Consider the following 21,886-nt stretch of genomic DNA (forward strand, 5'->3'; position numbering starts at 1 on the left):
CCTCTGGACCCCCCTGGACCCCCAGCTCCCTGGACCCCTCTGACCCCCCCCCAGCCCCCTGGACCCCTCTGACCTCCCGGCCCCCTGGACCCCCGACCCCCTGGACCCCCCTGGACCCCTCTGACCCCCCTGGACCCCTCTGGCCCCCCAACCCCCTGGACCCCCGACCCCCTGGACCCCCCTGGACCCCTGGACCCTTCTGGCCCCCTGGCCCCTTCTGACCCCCCCTGGCCCCCTGGCCCTCTGGCCCCCTATGGCCCCCTGGCCCCCTCTGCCCCCCCAACCACTCTGGCCCCCCAGCCCCGGGCATCCCCTGGCCCCCAGGTCCCCCGGCTCCCCAGCCCCCCAGGCCCCCTGGCCCCCTAGCCCCCTCTGGCCTCCTGGCTCCCCGGCCCCCGGCCCCTCGCCCCCTCCAGCCCCCGCCCCGTCCCCAGCAGGTGCACGTGGTGATGAGAACAGCCTGGCCCTGCCTCGGCCCCGCCCACAAGGACCGGGGCTCTGCCGCCCTCTGCCGGCGCGCAGGGTGCACGGCCTGTCCTCCGCCCGCCCGACTGTCCCGCCAGGATTCCAAGGCAGTTTCTGCTGATGCGTCTGGCCGGTTTTCGTGAAAGGCCTTACAGAGGAGGGTCTGGATGCGTAGGTCATGCTTTCGATGGAGACGACGTGTCTATGAATAGTCCATTGCCTCACAAACCAAAATGAAGATATCACAGCATTGAAGCTCTGCTGAATCTTGAATTTTATGCCTTCCCAATAACCTTCCCCGAGATACAGAAGATGCCCCAGAATCATACGTCTATCGTTTTGAAAATATTAAAGCAGTTTGCTCTCAGATTCAAGTTTTCCTCTCTTATGTTAACAAATAAGAAAATTATTTCATAAGCTCAGTTAATTACCGAGATGCCCAGAGCACTTTTATAAATAGTATCAAGAATCCTCATTTTTGAGAATGCTTCTTTCTTGAAGTCTCTCCTTCTGCTGTTTATTTAATGGTTACCTTTCTAAAGTATGAAGTTTTGTTCAGATTTTTCACTTAAATAAAAACGACAAGCAAGTGAAACACCTGAAAACAATTAGGAATATCTATTTAAATGTTGACTTTATTCATTTCCGTTTTCAAAGCTAGAGTACAGGGTATGTAATTAAGAAAGGTAAAATGTTGGTACCTTGCAATGGCTTGCAATTTCATTGAAAAATCAAAAACTACGCAAATGTTTCAAGGAAGTTTAAAAAGTTCATTTGTTAGGCTGCCAAGCTCCAAAAGGCCTAAAGAGTAGAAACACTTTGAAAATTACCATTCCTGAACGACCCAGGGGCTCTTTGCCCACGGATCCCCCGGGAGGTCACGCTGCCCCGCAGTGGTCACTGAGACGACACACCTGGGTCAGGAAGATGCTGCCCAAAGTGGGGAAACAACCATGACCACAGATCGGACGTGAGAGGACTTGCCCCACGATCTGGGGACAGCACTGCACGGTCCTCCACATGAACGCTGTCCCCCACGTGCTCGGCCTCTCCCCCCTTTCTCGCCGGCGTGAGCGTGGGGCAGCAGGTGCAGCGGGCGCAGCGGGTGCAGCGGGTGCAGCGGGCGCAGCAGGTGCAGCAGGTGCAGCGGGCGCAGCGGATGCCTCGCCATGTACTCCAAGTGAGCACGCAGACCTCCAGGGACAGACCGACAGCCTGCAGCTCTGTCCTTGTCGGGAACCCGGACACCGCGGAACGTGTCCGCCCGCCGTCTGCTGTGTCTGCGGCCAGAATCCAAATCGGGATTTCCAGGCTTAGGAACTCGCAGATGGATTGACCAGGAACTCAGGAAGGACTCGTGCCCTTGGCGTCCCGCCCGACCGGGAATTAGGGCCTCTTCCCAGCCGTGGGCAGACCCGGGCGGGGAGCCGCGCCCTCTGGAACGCCCCCCCCCCCAATCCTGGGTTCCAGGGGCCCCCCAGGCCCGGTGTCGCCGGCCAGGAGGGGACGGCGCCTCGGGACAAGGCCGGGGACGGCGGCTCCAGAGCACCTGCTCCAGGCCCCGGGCCCGTCCGCAGGAGCATGGCTGGGCGAGGCTTCACCCCGGATTGGGGCCCCCCGTCTGGCAGTCCTCCCTGCTGTCTGTCCTCCCTCGTGTTTATTGCTGAATATTTCAGTGCAAAGCTATTAACTTGGAGAAACAGGGATTGAAAGTGACACAAACACTAGTAAGAGCTCTAGATAAAAGGGGGGACAGGGGCCTTTGCCTGTGTAGTAAGTGGCATTTCTGTACATACTTCGGAGTTTCTTCTTTCCCCAGAGTACTTAAATACCTAGGGTGTTTTCATCGAGTGTTTTAACGTTTGCCACAGGGCGTAGGGCTCCGTCAATCTTCGCAGCGACTCTGACCATTTGTAAAATTTGCAAACCGCAATCAAAGGGGCGCGTGTGGGTGTCGAGCGCGAACGACCGGGGCGCGGCCCTTGGCTTGGCTGAGGTGGGGGGGGGGGCAGCTGCTGGGCCCGGGGAGCCCGCCGCGAGGAGCAACCGCTGCATTGGGATCGGTCGCAAGTCATAGATTGTCCACGAGCACGGTTCTGACTGTAATGTGCTATTTCAGCCGGGACGTCTATTTTCCCCGGGAGTAGCGTTCTGTTTTGCCCCCGTTACCACTGAGTGTGCCGTGCGTGAGCGGCTCAGTCGGAAGCGGAGTGCAGAGCGGGACCCCCGACCCTGCGGCTCCCTGCACCTGCCGGCCCGAGCCGCCTGCGCCTCCTTATCTCCTCCCGGCGGGAGCCCGAGGCCCCGTCACCCAGTGCTCAGCTCCCAGGCCACGGCCCCGCGTGGCTGCCCGGCGGGACGTGCCGCTTCTGTTGAGGTCCACCTGATGCTAAAGAAATAAATATGTGCTGAACCCTTATGTGCTGTCCGAGGAGTGGTTTCTAAATTTATGCCGATTAAACTCGTTTCGCAAGGTGTCAAGCCTAAGCGTAAACCGACAGCGCTAGACCGGCGCTGGTTTTCTTTGAGAAGTTCGGGAAGAACTCGATTCTCCTTTGTTGGAGATTCGCGAGTCAGCTCCCCTCGGGTTGATTTATGCCACGTCATGTTTCTAAGACCAGCAGCCAGAAACTCCTTTTAAAGCTGCATCGTCCAGATAAGAGACGTCATGAATGCTTTTGAAATGGTAACTAATAGGATGTTTACAATGTGTGCAGGCCTCAACAGCACCTTAATACCCACAGACTGTGGTTTTTGCTGATATTTTTATTAGACCTTGGAGAGGTCATTTAAATGGGATTCGATGATAAATGAACCTCTCTTTGGGAGTTTTGTTCCCAGGGCATTTTGTTGTTTTGGTCAGTAATTAGCTGCAGTAGTGTGTGAGTGTGTGTGTGTGTGTGTTTTAAAGATTTTATTTATTCATGAGAGACAGAGACACAGACAGAGGGAGAAGCAGGCCTGCTGTGGGGAGGCCGATGCGGAACTCGATCCCAGGACCCAGGGTCACACCCTGAGCCAAAGGCAGATGCTCAACCGCTGAGCCCCCAGGCATCCCCTAGTTACAAGGTTTTATTTTATTTTATTTTATTTTAATTTTTTATTTATTTATGACAGTCACACAGAGAGAGAGAGAGAGAGAGGCAGAGACACAGGCAGAGGGAGAAGCAGGCTCCATGCACCGGGAGCCTGATGTGGGATTCGATCCCGGGACTCCAGGATCGCGCCCTGGGCCTAAGGCAGGCGCCAAACCGCTGCGCCACCCAGAGATCCCCTAGTTACAAGGTTTTAAAGCAAGAATTTGGCAGCCGCTTCAGGATCCTGTTTCTGGCAGGTTTAGAACATGATATTGCCATTACTGATAACTGCACTGCATTCCTTACAAACCAGGCCTACTTTTAGTGTATCAGGTGATGAACCCATTGAAACTGCTCTTCCCGTATACGCCCAGTCATTAGTCCAGGGAAAAGTAGAGAAACAGCCATGGCCACTAGGACTCTTACCTGTTGCCCAAGGGAACAAAAGCATACGCCCACTTTTTTTTTTTAATTCAAAAGCTAGGGATCCCTGGGTGGCGCAGCAGTTTAGCGCCTGCCTTTGGCCCAGGGCGCGATCCTGGAGACCTGGGATTGAATCCCACGTCGGGCTCCCGGTGCAAGGAGCCTGCTTCTCCCTCTGCCTGTGTCTCTGCCTCTCTCTCTCTCTCTCTGTGTGACTATCATAAATAAATAAAAATTAAAAAAAAAAAGCTATATGCCAGGCACTGAGTTAGGTGTTTCCTAAAATGTAGAAATGTTAAGAATGCCATGAAATTATACAAATAAACTAAAGTTGAGTTGTCTTTGTTCTGAAAACGTGTTCCCAAGTTTTACTGGGAAAATTGCAAATCCTATTTCTCACTTGCCGCAACTTGAAACACAGTAAGAGTGCAGCTTTTAAAATGTATTTCCTGTGTTTGGAATGTTGTGGAAAATACTTCCAAATATGAATCTTGAGACTTCTGGTCAGGATGGCTTTGGAAAGCACACTTGAATTTGGAGAAGCTGCAGGGAGGTACCGATGATAGATGGTACTTGGAGAGAGACAATCATTTAACAGAGACTGGAAGAGGCAGCAGAAAGGTGGCTGTCTGCAAGCCAGGAAAAGAGCTCTCCCGGGCACCAAACCCACCGGCACCTTGGCTTGATCTGGGATTTCTCAGCCTCCAGAATGGGGAGAAGTAAACGTGTGTGGTCCCAGCCACCCAGTCTACGGGGTCTTCTTACAGCAGCCTGACCAGACCGATACCTGGGGGAAAGCAGAGAAATGAGTCTCTGGTCACATATTCAGAAATTTGGAAACATCTAAAGTCGAGTAGACGGAGTCGAGTAGACGGTGCTGTGTGGGCAGGAGGCCTCCCAGCTGTGACCACCGCTGGCTCATATTACTTTCCCAACTGGAGGTGAGTTCTTCTCTGTGGACCAGATGGGTTTCTGGGGAAGGAGAAAGGAAAACCATCAACTCAACATTCAACCAATAAAAGCCAGAGACTTGGTAATTAGTCCATGGATTCCATCTAACTGAAAGAATAGGTCAAGAGTTTCTTCTTTTACCTGTTGGTTGGTTGGTTGGTTGGTTGGTTGGTTGGTTGGTTGGTTGGTTTGAAGCAGCACAAAACGACTCAGACTTGTTACCACCTGGGGATTGGTGTCCCGGGAAGTCCAGGCCCGGTCCCAGCTGGATCCCCGCTCGGGCTGGATCCGGTCGGGTGCCCCTGGGTCCACAGGGCATTGGTGGACCCCTGGGTCCTTCTTGGCTCAGCCGCACTCCTCCGCCTCCCATTGGAGAAATGTCTCTGCTTGTCAGGTCCGGCGATTAGACTGCATCCAGCCAGATAATCCAAGTTAATCTCTCTCTTAAGATGCGTTACCTTGATCACGTCTGCAGAGTCCCCCCTGTCCCGTAGCCCAGCAGGTTTTCAGGTCCTGGGGTTAGGATGTGGCCATACTCGGCATCCACAGCCCCTCCCCGCACCTCCAAACTTACGTTCTTCCCAAATGCAAATGACGTTATCCCATCTCCAGGTCCTCAGAGTTCTCTTTCTTTTACAGCATCAGCTGAAAAATCCCAAATCTTACCACATGTCTTCTAAATCAGATGCAGATAAGACCTTCAGTATAACCCATCAAATACCCACCCCCAGGGCACAATTTCTTCCATCTGTGGTTCTGTGAAACGAAAGCAACCAGTTATCTACCGCCTACTACCATGATAGACAGAGGCTAATAGCTTACTGGTATTCTGGTTTGAACAAGGCAAAAAATGACAGGTCAAATGGAGTCACCCTCCAAAGCAGTTTCCTAATTCAGCAGGGTATCCGCTGTTAGGTTTTAAGGACTGGGAATATTCTGTGACTCTCTGAGTTTACATTCAGCCCTGTGAACCTCCGCCCCACCCTCTGGATCCCTAAATGGCTCAGGTGATCTCCATCTTTCCCCCTTTGCCATCCTGGGCATTGACTTGGTCCTCCAGCAGACGGTCTAGGCATCTAGTTTTTTTCACAAAAGGTGCCAAAGGCGGTACTCAAGGGGCAGATTATCTGTCCATCCCCCACCCAATGGCACCAAAGCCTCCAGAAGACGTCCAGCCAGGACTGCACCCGCTCCCACATCAGGGAATCCTGGAAGGTAGTTGCTGATCCTGTGCTGGGAGACGAGCATACCTATATAAGAAAAAGAGACATTGGGAGGCATAGTTGTTGAGTAGAAAAAAAGACCTCATCTGTTGAGGCAAGAGAACAAGTAGACTCAAAATTTTAAATTAAAATTAGTAACACTGTGTGGGATAGACAAAGAACTCCTCCATCCTCGTAAACTGGTAATTTAGAGATTTAACACTCTACTTAAAAATCCGAATTTTGGCAAAACATCATACTCAGGCAATGTAAAAAAAAAATCTATTACTTTGTTGGTAAATTCTACATGTTTGAAATTTTGCTACAATAGTTTATGGAAAAGTAGTATTTGGGCAAGCTTTCTGAAAATATGTTAACTGTGGTTAAAGATTCATTTTACATAATTGAAGCAAGAAGGGTAAAATATTGACACCAAAAAGAGTATTCAGAATTTACATTTTATAAGACATAAGAGGACAGCACATTTTTTCTTATCACGCAATTCTTAAAGAACAGATGGCAGAGGCAGAGACACTTTTGGAGCATTCTTGGAATGTCTGTTCCTTGTCACTTTTGTCACTGTTCATATTAGGAAATTTGGTCTTATGGACAGTACAGCAAAAACCTCCAGAAATGTGTGAGAGGTATCCTAGCCTCAGCCAGCAGAACGGAACTCTGGTTCTCATGTTGACAGATAACTTAGAAAAACCATTTCGTTTCTCTGCTTCCAAATATGTAAAATATATTTTGGCTACCAAATACGTAAAATGAAATGATTGGACCAGATGATTTTGGAATACTTACCATTTATAACATTGTTTGATCCTACAAAGTGGGATGTCTTTTCCAAAGACTGTGTTCAAGTACTTACAGAGAAAAATCACACTCGTTAGTATGGAGGCCAAACTATTTTATCTTTAAACTGTTATTTTTAAAGCTTTATTGACACAGTTGACGTAAAATGAATTGTACATATTTAGAGTGTGCAGCTTGGTGAGTTTTCATATATATACATATATGCATCTGCATGACTACCACCATCAAGATGATGAATGCATCTATTACCCCCCCAAAACGTTCTCACAACCCTTTTGAATTTATTTCTCTGTCTTCGCCCCTCCTCCCACCCCTGCCCAGGCAAGCGCTCATCTGTTTTATGACACTATAGAGTGTTTATGTTTTCTAGAACTATATAGAAGTGGAAACAATCCAGTGTATCCTCTATTTGTCTAGCTTCTTTCACGAAGCGTAATTATTTTCAGATTCTACCCACCTGTTGAATGTCTCAATAATCTGTTCCTTTTTATTACCGAGCAGTAGTCCACTGTGGTGAATATACAAATATGTGATGGACGATTCTGTTGTTCCAGTTTTCAGCTGTTACCAATAAAACTGCCTTGAACACTCACACACAAGAGTTTGATGAATTTAGCCATTTATTTCTCTTGAGTGGAAACCTGGGAATGGAATTCCTCGATCGTGTAGTGGGCGTATATTTACTGTGTGAAGAAGTGTCTTCCAAAGTGGTCGTCCAAATTCCATTGCCACAGGTAGTGAAGGAGATCTCCTTTCCTCCGGATCTTTACTAACACCTGCTGTGTTCAGTCTTCTTAGTTTTGTTCGGCCTGCTAGGAACGCTCCAGGATCTCATCATGGTTTTTCCTTTGCTTGGCCAGTGACAGACGATGTTCAGCATCTTTTCGTGTGCTTATTTGTTACCCAAATGTCTTTTTTTGCCCATTTGTATTTGGTTATTTCTCTTCTCATTAAGTTGCAAGAGTTCATATATATTTTAGATACTCAGGCTTTGTTAGAGATTTTGTAAATATTTCTCAGTCTTCTGCATATTTTCATTCATCATAGTAACGCTGTCTTAGTAGCAAACGTGTTTACTAAATCCAATTTTTCATATTTCAATTTTTTTGTATTGAATTTAATAAATTTTTGCCAGACACAAGGTCACTGAAATTTTCTCCAGTACTTTCTTCTAGAAGTTTTATAGCTTTAGCTCTAATATTTAGATATCTATCCATTTGAAATTAGTTTTGTGTGTAGTTGAAGTATGTGCCAGGATTTCTTTCTTTGCTTATGACTACTCCAGTATTCCCAACCATTTCAACCATTTGTTGAAAATATGATTCCCTCGGTGAATTGCCTTGGCACCTTTTGTTTCCCTTTTTTCTTTCTAGCAACAGAGTGCAAGCGGAAAAGGGCAGAGGAAGAAGGAGAATCTTTTTTTCTTTTTAAGATTTTTATGTATTTGAGAGAGAGAGAGAGAGAGCATGAGCTGAAGGAGAGACAGAGAGGGAGAAGCAGTCTCCCCTGCCGAGGGGGAGCCTGACGTAGGACTCGATCCCAGGACCCAGAGGTCCTGACCTGAGCTGAAACCAAGAGTTGGACACTCAACCGACTGAGCCACCCACCCAGGCGCCCCCGCCTTGGCACCTTTTGATGAAAAGAATCAGCTGTAGACACTTTAGGTTGCCTGAGTCACGATGACCTACCAGACTGAATGACACACCCATGTTGCACGCGCAGCATTTTGTACCTATGGAAGTCTTTTGGTCTCTTAAAAAAGCGGTCAGATAAAGACATCTTTGATTTATCCAGCAGCCTCTTCAAAATGCTAATAACTCTTGTAGAATCGAGAGGGCTGGAATCCACACTGGCAGCGTCAGTCAACCAGCTAAAAGCCATTTGGGGTCACCTGAACAGTGAAAGTGACATTTTTGATGGGGTGGGGATGGGGAAGGAAACCAGGGGAGGAAAGAAGCTCCCTGGCTTTTTAGGGCGAAGCACATTAAGAGGAAGTTTGGGCCCTGGTTGAGGGACTTAGCATAACAGAGAACATTGTGCCCCTGGGCAGAAGAAAATGGGAAATAAAAAGACGCTTTATACCATTTTTTCCCTATAGTTTCTTGTCCTTTATTAGGGAAAGGGGAGAGTTTAGAAGTGCTATCTCTGGTGCCCTTCAGGTCAGCTGTCCGCCTCTGTCTGTTGTCCGCTTCGAGGTCCCAGGGGCCGGGCCCTCCTGGGCCTGCGAGGCCCCTTCCCTCCGCAGACCTCGGCCTCGCTGCCACAGGCCAAGCTGTTCAGGGACTTCCCGCTGCAGGTCCCTACAGTCTCAAAATAATCCAGGAGCAGTGTACCCCACAATTTCCGTAGCTATGGTACATTTTTGAGTTGCCACGTGAGTTTGCAAAGGAGTGCAACCTGTCCCTTGTCTGTTACATCCTCATAAAATGTCATCTAAATCTCAAAGATTTAATTACATGCAAAATAATCCTAGTGCTAATGTCTTTTTGGTTATTTTTAGGACGTCGTCTTCCTAAATATGAAATGCCTATGGGAGTATCATGTTTTTTTTTTTTAATTAACTGGACTACTAAAATCAATAGAATGTCAAGTATGAACTAGTTCCTAAAATGTGTGCACAAGTGGATGTTCGCTGTATCACCTTTACTCTATCAAGAGTGATATTGCACATGTATTCTCGGTAACAAGGTGAAAATTAGCTCAGGGTTTATTTTTAAATGTGAGACTGTCTCATTTCTTCAACTAATTAATTCTGTTTAAAGAGGACACACGTTGGAACTCTGCGAATTTATTTATTCCGGTTTGTCACATCCATCCGTAGACTAATAGTCAAAGCCTTTCTGAACAGGAGGCTTAAGCCTCATTCACTTTACCACATTGTATGATACAGTTGCACGTAGCAGAAGAAACAATACTACAGAATGTTTTCCGAGAACCCCTGGGTGATGCCGATGCACTGTGCAGGGGGATCACTGTTCCTTCTGCTGCACGCCCGCTTCGCCAGCTGCACTTGAGGGATGCGGCCACGGCCACGGCTGCTCCCTGGGGATTAAGCAAAAATCACTCCTGCATTGGGCCCCCAGGTGGCTCAGTCTCTTAATCAGCCAATTCTTGATTTCAGCTCAGGTCACAACCTCAGATGGGGAGATGGAGCCCCTGCCAGCACCCCCGCTGCCCCCCAGGGAGTCAGCTTGAGAGTCTCTTTCTCTGCCCCTCCCCCTTTTGCTTTCTCTCCTCTCTTTCAAATAAGTAAACAGATCTTAAGAGAAAATGATCTCTGCACCCAGGGTCTGCCCCAGGTCAGGCTTTCAATACCGCCTCCTGCCTCATGTGGTTCTCCTTCCGATTGTTCATGCTTCTGTGTATGGATGCATATTTTTTCACTGAAGGAACTTCTCCAAATTATGTCACTAATTCTCGTATTACCCTCCTCAAAATCCCATCCAAAGATTCTATTCTGTGTACAGAATAGAGCCAAACTCTTTACCATGACGTTCTAGGCAACCGCATCATCTTTCATACATTCTACGCCGTACACCAACTGAGAGAACTTACCAGATATATCTATCCCTTTAAATTTTTTACCTTCTCCCCTTATCCGCTGGCAGGTTACAAAATGGAGCCACAAATCCACTTCCTTTACAGCTGTGGTTTCTCTACTGTCTTTATCAATGCCTGGCTCTCTTCCGCAAGCTCTCAGAATCCAAGGATCCGGAGAAATACCGTAGCACTTTTGATCTCAATGCCGTATGATGAAATGAGTTTGGCAGTCCTTTCAGGTCATCCGGCGTCCTCCTTGGACACCACTGCTCAGTGCTTCAGGTCACCAAGTACTGTCTCCCCTAAGTTCTCTCAAGGGCACTCAGGGACATGTGGGAAGGGAGGCCAACGTGACCTTGTTAATGACCGCGTCTTCATACCCAAGCCATGCCTTACAGTGTCCTTGGGATCCTGGAGTCTTAGGTTGAATTACGATGCCATAAAAACTGGGTTTTTCCCTCAAGGCCTTGCTATTGCAACCTCACCTCCAACGTCTCTGGAGTTAAGTTGCTCTGGGGTCTGGCTACCTGTAGTTCCACTCCACCTCTTCCCGTAAGTTAACTGGCCAGCACACTTGACTGTCTTTCACTTCTTTTCACAGAGACCACAAGAATGTCTATTATTTGGTCTAACTCAGGGAGGTGCATGTGTACTTTTTGAGTTAATGTCCCCAGGCTTCTGTCAACCTAACCTCCCACTGTGCCACCAGCTTTCTTTGATGAAACCTAGTTCCAAGTTGGTACATGGATCATTTATAAAGCAGCCTTCTCTGACTCTTCTAGTTGGGATATGGTTTCTTCTACCCACAGGGACCTCTCCTTATTACCTGTTTTTCCATACTTTGAAGCTTCAAAGTAACAGAGAGAGAGAAGGTGTCAAGGCCTGAGATTTTACCCTACCCTCAAGTTAACAAGACAGCCAGTTATCGTTTTACAGATGCTAGCAGAAGACACAAGGCCCCAAGTCAGAGACAAAGGACTTTACTATAACACAGCAAATAGCATGAGTATGTTGGGACTGGTAACCTTTGTTCCCTGTTTCCATGGAGGTGACAGAAAATGGCCCATATGTTTACTGAACTTACAATGAGTTTGATTCACAGCTAAAGAACATTGGTTTGTTCTGGAAGGATACGTTATATCATCCTTTAAAGTTGTTTGCCCCCAATACAATCCTGAGAAATGGCCCAGGTAAGTGCAGTCAAGGCTTTGCACTCTTGCCATACCTAGCAAGAAAATGCGAGAACACTTATGTCCTATGGCAGAGTGCTTTTCCCAACAGAATGCTCATATACATTCTTCCAGTCAGTCTTCCCTACATCTCACTCCTGTCCACAGGTCAGAAGAGGTGAAGTTTCCTTCTTCTTACCCAACATAACACCCTCCTTCTTTATCCTCCTTACTTATGCTAAGTAAGACATTGTCACAGATAGAAATATTTTCCCTATGCTAGGGAAGAAGTTTTTCAGATATCCTTCCATATCTAGCTTTGAAGAACTTAGCTGGAGAAGAGTTGGTTCAAGTCTTTCGGGAAGCAGACATCAAGTTGGGTGAGTTCAGCCTTGGGAAGAAACGATGGGACGTAAGTATCCTGCCACACTCAATCATCAAGTTGCCCCCCTGGGAGAGAGCATTGGCCAACGGCCATCAGCTGACTGCACTTGAGGCCGAGTTCTTTAGGGGAGTCCTGAGTAGCGTACTTTCTTGGCTGCTGTAGGAGCCAAAGGAATTACATGTCCTCTCTTTTCATTATGGCTTGTTTTAAAACTTGCCATTAAACCAAAGAACTCAAAATACCTGCTTGGCCTCCCTTGCAGCCATAATTGAGTGAGTCTAGCTAAAGGTCTCTCATTATCTTTAATCTTTTCCAAGAAATGACTTAGTTTCATTGATCTTTCTGATTTCTTTTTAAGTCTCTATTTCATTTTTGCTCTAATCTCTGCTGTTTCTTTCTTCTACTAAATTTGAGCTTCATTTCTTCTTCTTCCTTTAGTTCCATGGTGGGTAAAGTTAGGTGCTTTATTTCAAACTTTTGTTTCTTGAGGTGGGCATTTATGACTATGAACTTCCCTCTTAGAACTGCATTGGCTGCATCCTACCAATTTTGTATCTGATATCTCCATTTTAATTTGTCTCAAGGTATTTTTTTAATTTTTTTATTTCTTATTCGACCCACAAGGAGCACAAGGTTGTTGGTTGTTCAGTGAATATTGTTTAATCTCCACGTATTTATGAGTTGTTCAATTTTCTTCATGTAATTCTTTTTTAATTACATACCACTGTGGTATGTTTCCTATCATTGCAGTCAGAAACAATGTTTACTGTGACTTCAGTCTTCTTAAATTTATCAATACCTGTTTTGTGCCCTAATACATATTAGAAAATGTTCCACATACTTAAGGGTTGTGTATTCTGTTGCTTTTGGATGGAATATTCTATATGTATTTATTACATCCATTTTTTTCTAATATGTCATTTCAATCCTGTGTTTCCTTACTGATATTCTGGTTGGGTGAGCTATCCTTTACTGTAAGTGGGGTTTTTATTACCCCACTACTATTATTGTACTGCTGTCTATTTCTCCCTTTCAGTCTGTTAATATATATTTGCTTTATATATTTAGGTGTTCCTGTGTTGGAACCCCTTACAAATGTCTTATCTTCTTGTTTATTTCACCTCTTTTCATTATGTAACACTCATCTTTGTCTCTTATTACATTCTTTGTTTTAAAGTGTATTTTGTTTGATACAAATATAGGCTACCCTGGCGATCTTTTGGCTTCCATTTGCATGGGGTATCTTTTTATATTCGTTCACTTTCAGTCTGTGTTCTTATATCTAAAGTGAGTCTCTTGTAGGCAGCATATAGATGGGTCTCATTTTGCTTTGTTTTTTTTTTTTTTTTCCCCATTCAATTACTCTGTGTCTTTTGACTGGAACATTTAATCTATTTATATGTAATGTAATTATTGATTCATATACACTTATTGTCATTTTGTTCATTGTTTGCTGGCTGTTTTTGTAGTTCCTCTCTGTTTATTTCTTTTCTTATTCTTTCCTATGGGGATTGATACCTCTCTTTAGTGGGGTACTTATATGCTTTTCCCCTTATTTTTTGTGTATTTAATATAGAGGGTTTTTTTGTGTGTTGTTGCCATGAAGCTTACACATAACAACTTATAACAGTCTATTTTAAGTTGATAACAATTTAAGTTTAACCCTATTCTAAAGCTCAACATCTTACCCTCCCCATGTGCACATTTTTGATGTCAAATTTTACTTACATATCAAATATTATAATCATAATTACTTTTACTACTTTTGCCTTTTAACCTTCATACTAGATTTGTAAATGATTAATTTACTACCTTTACTATATATTCACCTCTCCAAAGAGATCCATATACTTCCTTGTTACCAGTTAGTGTCCTTTCTTTTCAGCTTTAACAAAGTGGCTTTCACATGTCTTGTAAGGCCTTTTTTTTTTTTTTTCTTGTAATCCCATTTTAGTTGTCATAAATTCTTTAGCTTTTGCTTATCTGTAAACCTCATTATCTCCACTTTAATTCTGAATGATAACTTTGCTGGGTAGAGTGTTCTGGTTAGGTTTTTTTCCTTCTTCTTTCAGCACTTTCAATATATCATACTAGTCCCTTTTTGCTTGCAAGATTTCTGCTGAAAAATTTACTAATAATCTTATGGAGACACTCCTATATGTAACAAGCTGTTTATCTGTCTGTCTCTGGTTCTCTCTCTTTAAAACCATGTTCCTCTTTCAATCTCTTCTTGTAATTATACCAAAAGTTCTCTGAGATACAGTTAAGTCCTACTAATCTATATAACCAATGTAGAAGAGTCATTCAGAACACCATGGCATAAGTTTTTTTATTTGAAAGTTCTAAGTATAAAAAGGCTCAGAAGGAGTGTTCTGTCTCAGAAAAAGAGTAGAAGTGCATAGTGCTTTAGCAGAGGGTATCAGCTGAAACCAACTACTAGCAGGAATAGGCAAAAATGGTTCTCAGAAGAAGAAGGAATTACTCTTGTGGATTAGTAACCATTGGGTTGGAGAGAAAGATGTAGGGGGATGAGATCACAGGCAAGGGAGATGAGAGGAACAGCTCTGGAGGCAAAGACATAACAAGGATGCAGTGCAAAATTCTCAGCCCTTCTGATGCCTTACACCCTAAAGTTTCTCTCTTTCCTTTCTAGTTTCCTATGTATCTAGCCCAAATCTCTTCACTTCTCATCCACTTCCCATATCCTAATTTCTGATCACTTCTCATGCCTCATACTTCGGCCAGTTGCGCAACTGCCTAGTACATGTAGATACTAATATCCACTTTTATCCCAGTGTTACGCCCTTTACCCTTTGCTCTTAATAATCTATCAGGGTTTATCATTGAAGAACAAATCTTATGATGTTACCAAACAGACTGCCTTATTTCTTAATTGGCCAACAGCCACAATGTTGGACTCTCCCAAGCTATGTCCTTCTAGTACAGATGACCCTGAGCTTTGTGTAACTGGTTGGATTATATTCCTACCCTCACTGTGTTAGATAAAACCTTTGCCTTAGTAAGCAGGTCTCCATTGGGCTTGCTTCTCTTTCCTTCTGATTCCATTATGCCAAGGTCATGGATTATTTCATACCCAGACATATGTAATTCTTCTCAAGTCTCAAAAGAAAGATAAATAGGATTTTGAGAGGGACGCCTGGGTGGCTCAGCGGTTGAGCATCTGCCTTCGGCTCAGGGTGTGATCCAGGAGTTCTGGGATCAGATCCCACATCAGGCTCCCTGCATGGAGCCTGTTTCTCCCTCTGCCTAATTCTCTGCCTTCTCTGTGTGTCTCTCATGAATAAATAAATAAAATCTTTTAAAAAATAGGATTTTGAGAGATAAATAAGATATGAAAAAGAAAAGCCAATAGCAAAAGTGCAAAAATGAATTCAAGAAACTGCAAGTTGCCCATCGTGACCACTGTAGCCAGAACGGTTCATGGAGAATTTATTTAGCAAAGCAGACATGGATACAATAGGAACTAAAGTGCTAGCTTTGATTAGGGAAGGAACCTCTGCTACCGATTGCTCATCACCCCCAATTGACATTCTCTTTCTTCTTGCAGCTATAGAATCTCTTCAGTTACAACTGGGCATGTAGCCACCAACCTAGACTCCCTTACAGCTCGTGACTACATTCAGGCCAAACATATTATATCTGTAATTGGTGGGGAAAATCCCTTACAAAGAAAGTTGTTTGTCCTTTATCTTTCCTTTTTGTGCTGACAGAAAGTGGTGAACATTGGATCTGTTCCTTGGACCTCAAGGTGGAATTCATGTTGAGAATAGCAAGGTTACACCATCAGTCCTGGATCTTTGAGCTTTTGTGTAAGAAAGCAATAAACTAAAACAAAACAAAACAAAAAAAGGCAGTAAACTTTCATCACATGCACACCTCTCTTTGGGGGGGTTCTATTTTTATACAAAGTTATGTCCTTATTAATAAAGGGTGTTTGAAGTCTTTAAAGTAAATTTTGAAGGAAAAGTTAAGATTGGTACATCAAAAATAATAACACCAATCAAGTAGCAGCTATCATGAGCATTTTCAAGCCCAAACTAACACTAATGCCAAGAGGAGTCTCATAGCTTCTCTGCTTCAATGCTTTTCCTGGCCAATATCAAATTAACATAAATACATTCATCAGAGACACCTCCTCCTCTTTCTCACTGAGCTTGATTGGTGGTATCTTTTAGAAAATTGGCCTCAGAACATAATATTGCCTTTCAGTATCAGCATTCAGCAGCAGGGCAAGCAGACACCCATTTTTTGATGTGATGTTCAGCCTGACACAAAATACCTCTTTTATGTTCCCAACAGAGTAGCTCTTAGCCCTCCCCCTAGGCATTTAAATTAAAACATTGCTAATGTTCATAGGATCCCTAAAAGAGAGAGAAGAACAGAGTCTTCTAATATAATTAACTGCCTGGGCAAATTGTTTCATTAGAAGTTGTCGCTTCAAAAATGTCAGAAAAGTGGATACCAAGCAATTTGATTTTCCTAGGAGTTTTAGTAAATGAGGCCTTCTTCCCAGCAAAGGAGGTTGTATGAAGAGTGCTCTTGGAAGCTGTTTGCCAAAGACTAACACTTAAAATGGATAAGGTCCCATGCAAGCATCATCTCCTCTAATGTTTCCAGGACCCAAAGAGGAAGGACTCTTCACCACTCATTACATAAATGAGAATCCTGGTCTAGCAAGGTTCAGGGACTTGCCCAAGGTCACAGCAAGCGGTAGAGCTGATGTTCCAACCTCAGCAAGACTGTTCCACAGCCCTAGGTCTAGCATACTCACTACACTGCTCAACATTTTATGGCTCAGATGAGGAGCTATATACCACCTACCCTCGCCTCTCAGGATGGCATAGCATTGGGCATTAATTTCCCATCTGCGAACAGGCGACTTTAGATAATACAGAGCACTATGCAATCTAGTTGGAGTGCTACTATTCCTAACCCTGGAAAGGCAATGATCAGAAGGCAATACATGCGTAGTATAACCAAAGTCTGATAGAGGTTTCTGAGATAAAAATTATATGCCGTTTCTAAAAATATCTAAGCCTAACCTATCATTTCATTTGTTATAAACCAGGTCAATGTTTCTTAATACAAATCACGCCGAATCCAGTTTTAGGATCATTTCCCTTCCCTTTGAAAATGTGCTCTTTTGAAGTTTTTAAATAGATATTTCCTACACCTCTTCTAAATATATTATATCACTTTTTTTTTCCATTTAGAGATCATTTGAATTTGAAGTATAAAGAAAACCTGGAATGACCTGAACATAGGAACAAGTGCAGCCTCCTTTGGCTGTGATTTAATCAGTGGTTTTGGCTGTGAATTTTTCGAGTGAATAGCCTCTGCAATGAGCTGCTTATTTTCCCAGTTATCATAATAGAAAGGGCATGAACCAGAAACTGGTTCCAGAGGGAGGGCCGCGTGACTGTCAGATAAGAGGAGGAGTTGCTCTGCAGAGCGTGCCTGTGACTCAGCTCTGTGAAATTCACCAACAGCCGTCCCCTAGATAAAGACAAGTGGCAAAACGAGAAATCTGTTAGTCTCTTAATGGGGAAGGTGGAGTCTCAGTACCTAACCTTCTCTTTATACTGAAGGGATGCTGGCTGCCGATCTAGATAAGAATGGGTTGAAGTCTTTGTTTTTTTATGATGCCGAGATTAGTACAATTTATGGTCCTGTAGATTTCTGTGAGATAACAAGATTCCTTGGATTCACTTGTGGCTCCTGGCTCCGTGTGGTTTCTCTCTCCTCTGAGTTGTAGATATGTGGTTGCACTTTCTTCATGAAACTAACCATATTATGCCATACTGAGCCTCAAAATATGGCTGTTTATGTCAATAATTTTTATGTTCTCTATTGAATTCAGTTTCTCAAAGCTTTCTGTGTCATATTTATATTTGTATATCCCTGAAATTAGTGTTTTGCTTATAGATATACATATACGTATTGAATAATGAGGCGGAAGGAGTACTCTCTTTCTTTTAGGTATTCTGAAACATTTTCTCTTTAGTTGTCAATGTGATTTTGCTCCCTGACTATAGACGGCTTAGTGAAATTGGTTATATTTGATCCTTTATGATCTGCAAAACCAACAAGACCTGTGGTTCACCTTAAAGTTTCCATATATCAGGACACTCATAAACTATTAAATGAAAGTTAGATTTGTAAACGTAACTTCATGAGAACTGTATATTATATTTAAAACCATTTGAATTTCTGTGATATGAGCTTCAGAGCATACATCTTTGAGTCTACCTCTCTAAACACATAAACTCTCAGTTTCTGTAAGGAATATATTTATGTCCTGGTTTATACCCCAGTATAAGAAGATACTAGTTACCATTTTGATTTATTTTTATGTTACCCTGGGAAATTTATAAAAGCAGATCTAGCTTGAATGCAAGGTGTATTTCTAAGAATTATTTTACTTTTGCTAAGTAGATTGCATAAATATTAAAATCATAACTCTTACTGAAGTGTAAAATGTAAAATATCTACCCATCCATTTAGCAAGCATTTCCTACATGCTCAACATGGTGGGGGGGGGGGGTAGTGCAGAAGTGTGGAGATCAAAAAAAAAAAAAAAAAAAGAAGTGTGGAGATCATGGACTGTGGGTACAGAGACAAGAATGAGGTGCTCTATATCATCTTAAGGAATTTACAAAAAGATGAACAATATCCACTGCACATATATTTCCGTCACTTAAATCCTTAAGTTATGTAAGTAGCCATTCTCTAATGATTTAAGCTCTAATTTACTGGTAAAAGAAAGTTTATTCATCTATTATTATAACTTACCTTCTAAGTAATGTCAACCTAAACCTGTGTTCATTACTCTCCAAGGCTTAAGTTCATTTATTATGTCCAAATCTTTCATTTCTAAGCCTGTATCTATGTGGGGAAAAAGCTTTAGGAACCAAATGCTGCTTTTACTTAAAGGAGCCTTTAAGAGATCAAAAATATAAGGCAAAATAGTTTACAGAGAAGTATTAATTAGTGATAAGTCACTCTTACTGCCTTCTCTTCAAAGCTATTTAAAAGAGCTATGAAGTAAATCTGTGAGCATCCCCACTTATAATGGAGGTGGAGGGCTCTCTGGGCTCCCAAAAGCTGTGACAGACCTGGTATATTTGCAGGGGGAGCAAGTGAGCCTTTTCCTGAGCAGGGGAAGCACGTTACAGCTCTGCAGGAGTTTCATAGGCTGCTTCTAAAATGGTTTCCAGTCTCCTAGAATTGACAACCTTGGGAAATCTCCTTCTTCAGTGGCTGCTTCTAAAAAAGAGAACACAGTGAAAGTCATGTCAGTTCTAAGATTGGGTTATAAAAAATGGTGGTGGTACTCCCTCTCTTGATCTCTCACTTGCATACTCTGCTGAACCCACTCCCAGATGCAAGTTACCCTTTGAAAAGGCCCAAGGAGTAAGGAAGTGAGGGCAACCTCAAGCCATCAGTGTACCATCCCGTAGGGAACTGAGTCCTACCGACAACCAGGTGTGTGAGCCTGGGAACAGATCCTGTCCCAGCTGAAACTTGAGACGACTGCCACTTTGGACAACATCATGGCCACCGCCTGTCAGAGAGAGGACCAAGCCCAGCGGCGCCAGATCCCCCACCCAGAGGCCCTGTGAGCCAGTAAATGTAAGTTATTTTAAACTACTGATCCCATGGTAATCTATTACACAGTGAGAGATGACCAATACACATTCCTATTTCCTGAGGTTGAAAGTAAAGATTTTAGCTGCAAAATACAATGCTGGAGGGAAGCGGAAAGGCAAAGAAACAGGATGGCTGAATCAAAGGAGGGCAGATTAGATTCAGGGCCACAGGCATCTTTTTTCTCAATCAAGATTTTAAGAGTCAGGTGAAATAAATGAGTACAATAAAACTAAGAGCTTTGTAACCGTTCAATCAGAACAACTCCCCACACACAGTGAAGCATAGTGGGAATTCTTTTTTATGTATCCTTAAATATTGTGCATCAACACAATATTTTTGAACATGGTCAGTTCCAGTGGCAATTATAGTTAACTTTTAAGATACTCAAATGACGGGATCCCTGGGTGGCTCAGCGGTTTAGCACCTGCCTTCAGCCCAGGGCGTGATCCCGGAAACCTGGGATCGAGTCCCACATCGGGCTCCCTGCGTGGAGCCTACTTCTCCCTCTGCCTGTGTCTCTACCTCTCTCTCTCCATGTCTCTCATGAATAAATAAATAAAATCTTAAAAAAAAAAAAGATACTCAAGTATCAAAAGATACTTCAAATTGGGATTCATCCAATTTGAAACACACAGATGCACACATACTATCCTGGTGACTCACTAGGTCAGTAAACTATTGAAAATTATTTTACCCCACCCTAGCTTTTGTTTCTGTAAGTCTAAAAGGAAGACTGTACCGCTCACCACATAGGACTGTGGAAACGGGAAAGTGTATGCAAACCACCCAATGCAGTACCTGGCACATGGAAATTGGCTCCTATCTGTCTGGGTCAGTTTCCCTCTTACATCATATAGAGTAGAAGAGCTTCATTCAGTGATTATGGCCGCTCAGCATGGAGCTTGAATAATGAATGTCCAAGTGTTCACAGGAGTTTTGAGAAAGGCTGTGAGGAGGCTGGTGTGTCTGAGCATTAAGGCTTTACCATTTCTATTTTGTTGAGACGGATTTTCTAATCACAGACAGAAGGTTCCTTATTTGCTTCCAACTGTGGAATTTGGAGTTCACATTTCAGAAAAGAAATCCATTTTAACACCCACTCTTCCTCACATATATAGAACTAAGTCTGTGACATGCTATCTTAGCTGAGCTCTGGATTTCCTGTTTGGGGCTGCCTGGAACAGGATCGTTACTTGCAAATAACCATGAAGTGAGTCTCTTTCATTCTCTCTCTTCTATTCTTCTCTTCTTTCCTTTTTCTCTCTTCCTCCCTCCTTCCTCCTCTTCTTCCTTCTCCTTCTCGCCTTACTCCTCTCGTTGCCCTCCTTTCTCCTTCTCTTCTCTCCCTCCTGCTTTCCTTCTCTCCCTTGCTTCCTCCTCTTCCCATGTCTGAGATAATAGCTGATAAAACACTGTGTGCTTTTTTCCACATGGATTTTTTTTCTCATCTGGCATCATATTTTCACCTAAATTAATCTTTTAAAATAATCACACTGTTTTGGAAGAAGCCAATGCCAACAATTCACGTAAGGGAGGACAAAGTTATTAGCTAATGACAAATACTTCTTCCTGAAAAATGACTGTCCTAGGATTACTAATTACTCAGTACCTCTAATCTATAACCGCTGAAAAGCGATGGAAACTAACACTGTAATTTAAGTAGAAAAGGACTTTCTTGGAAGGATGTGAAGACTCCTCAAGACTGAGGAGGGAAAACCAGACTTGGAAAACCAGACTTGGAAGAACTTCTCACCTAGAGGGACAGAGTCTCCATAGCAAGGACCCCCAGACTGTCTTCTTCAGGCACCACTGCTGGAATGAATAAGTAAATGAATGCAGTTTGTTTTTCTCTCCATTTGTGACATTCAAATTTCTTAAATTTCAAAGTTCTGAAAGTTTGATTAGGGGAGCATAGGTCAGCTGGGCATACCTCTGAGCTTTTCAATGAAGCAAAAAAAATAAATGGTTGTGAAAGAGACTCCTCCTAGCACCTCGTAAGCTTCTGAGTAGTTGGGCTGAGCATTCCGCCTTAATTGATTTGCCTTCCAGGGTTGCACATGCTCTGGAAGACTTAATTTCTCAAGAAAATCTCAGGGCACTAGCAGGAGCTAGAAGTGGATGCTGGCTAGCTTCAAACAGCAAATACCAACCACATGTAATTTTTATACACCGATTTGACAGAAAGAA

General features: G+C 43.7%; 1 long non-coding RNA gene across 9 annotated transcripts in view; it reads right to left on the bottom strand.

Annotated features, from left to right (window-relative positions):
- Positions 1-4,219: 4,219 nt before the first annotated feature.
- LOC140613005 (uncharacterized) overlaps positions 4,220-21,886 on the bottom strand; it is a 32,645-nt gene continuing 14,978 nt past the window's right edge. For 3 of the 9 annotated variants that reach the window (XR_012014129.1, XR_012014130.1, XR_012014127.1), the window contains 3 exons: positions 21,453-21,508; positions 19,165-19,315; positions 15,462-17,545 (listed from right to left, as the gene is read on the bottom strand). This is a non-coding gene — a long non-coding RNA (uncharacterized lncRNA). Of the gene's footprint in view, positions 4,938-5,057; positions 6,167-15,461; positions 17,546-19,164; positions 19,316-21,452; positions 21,512-21,886 lie in introns of those variants that run through there. The other 6 variants (XR_012014126.1, XR_012014128.1, XR_012014125.1 and 3 more) reach the window with 3 other exon arrangements.

Source organism: Canis lupus, chromosome 21 (genome assembly GCF_048164855.1).
Source record: "Canis lupus baileyi chromosome 21, mCanLup2.hap1, whole genome shotgun sequence".
Classification (NCBI taxonomy): domain Eukaryota; kingdom Metazoa; phylum Chordata; class Mammalia; order Carnivora; family Canidae; genus Canis; species Canis lupus.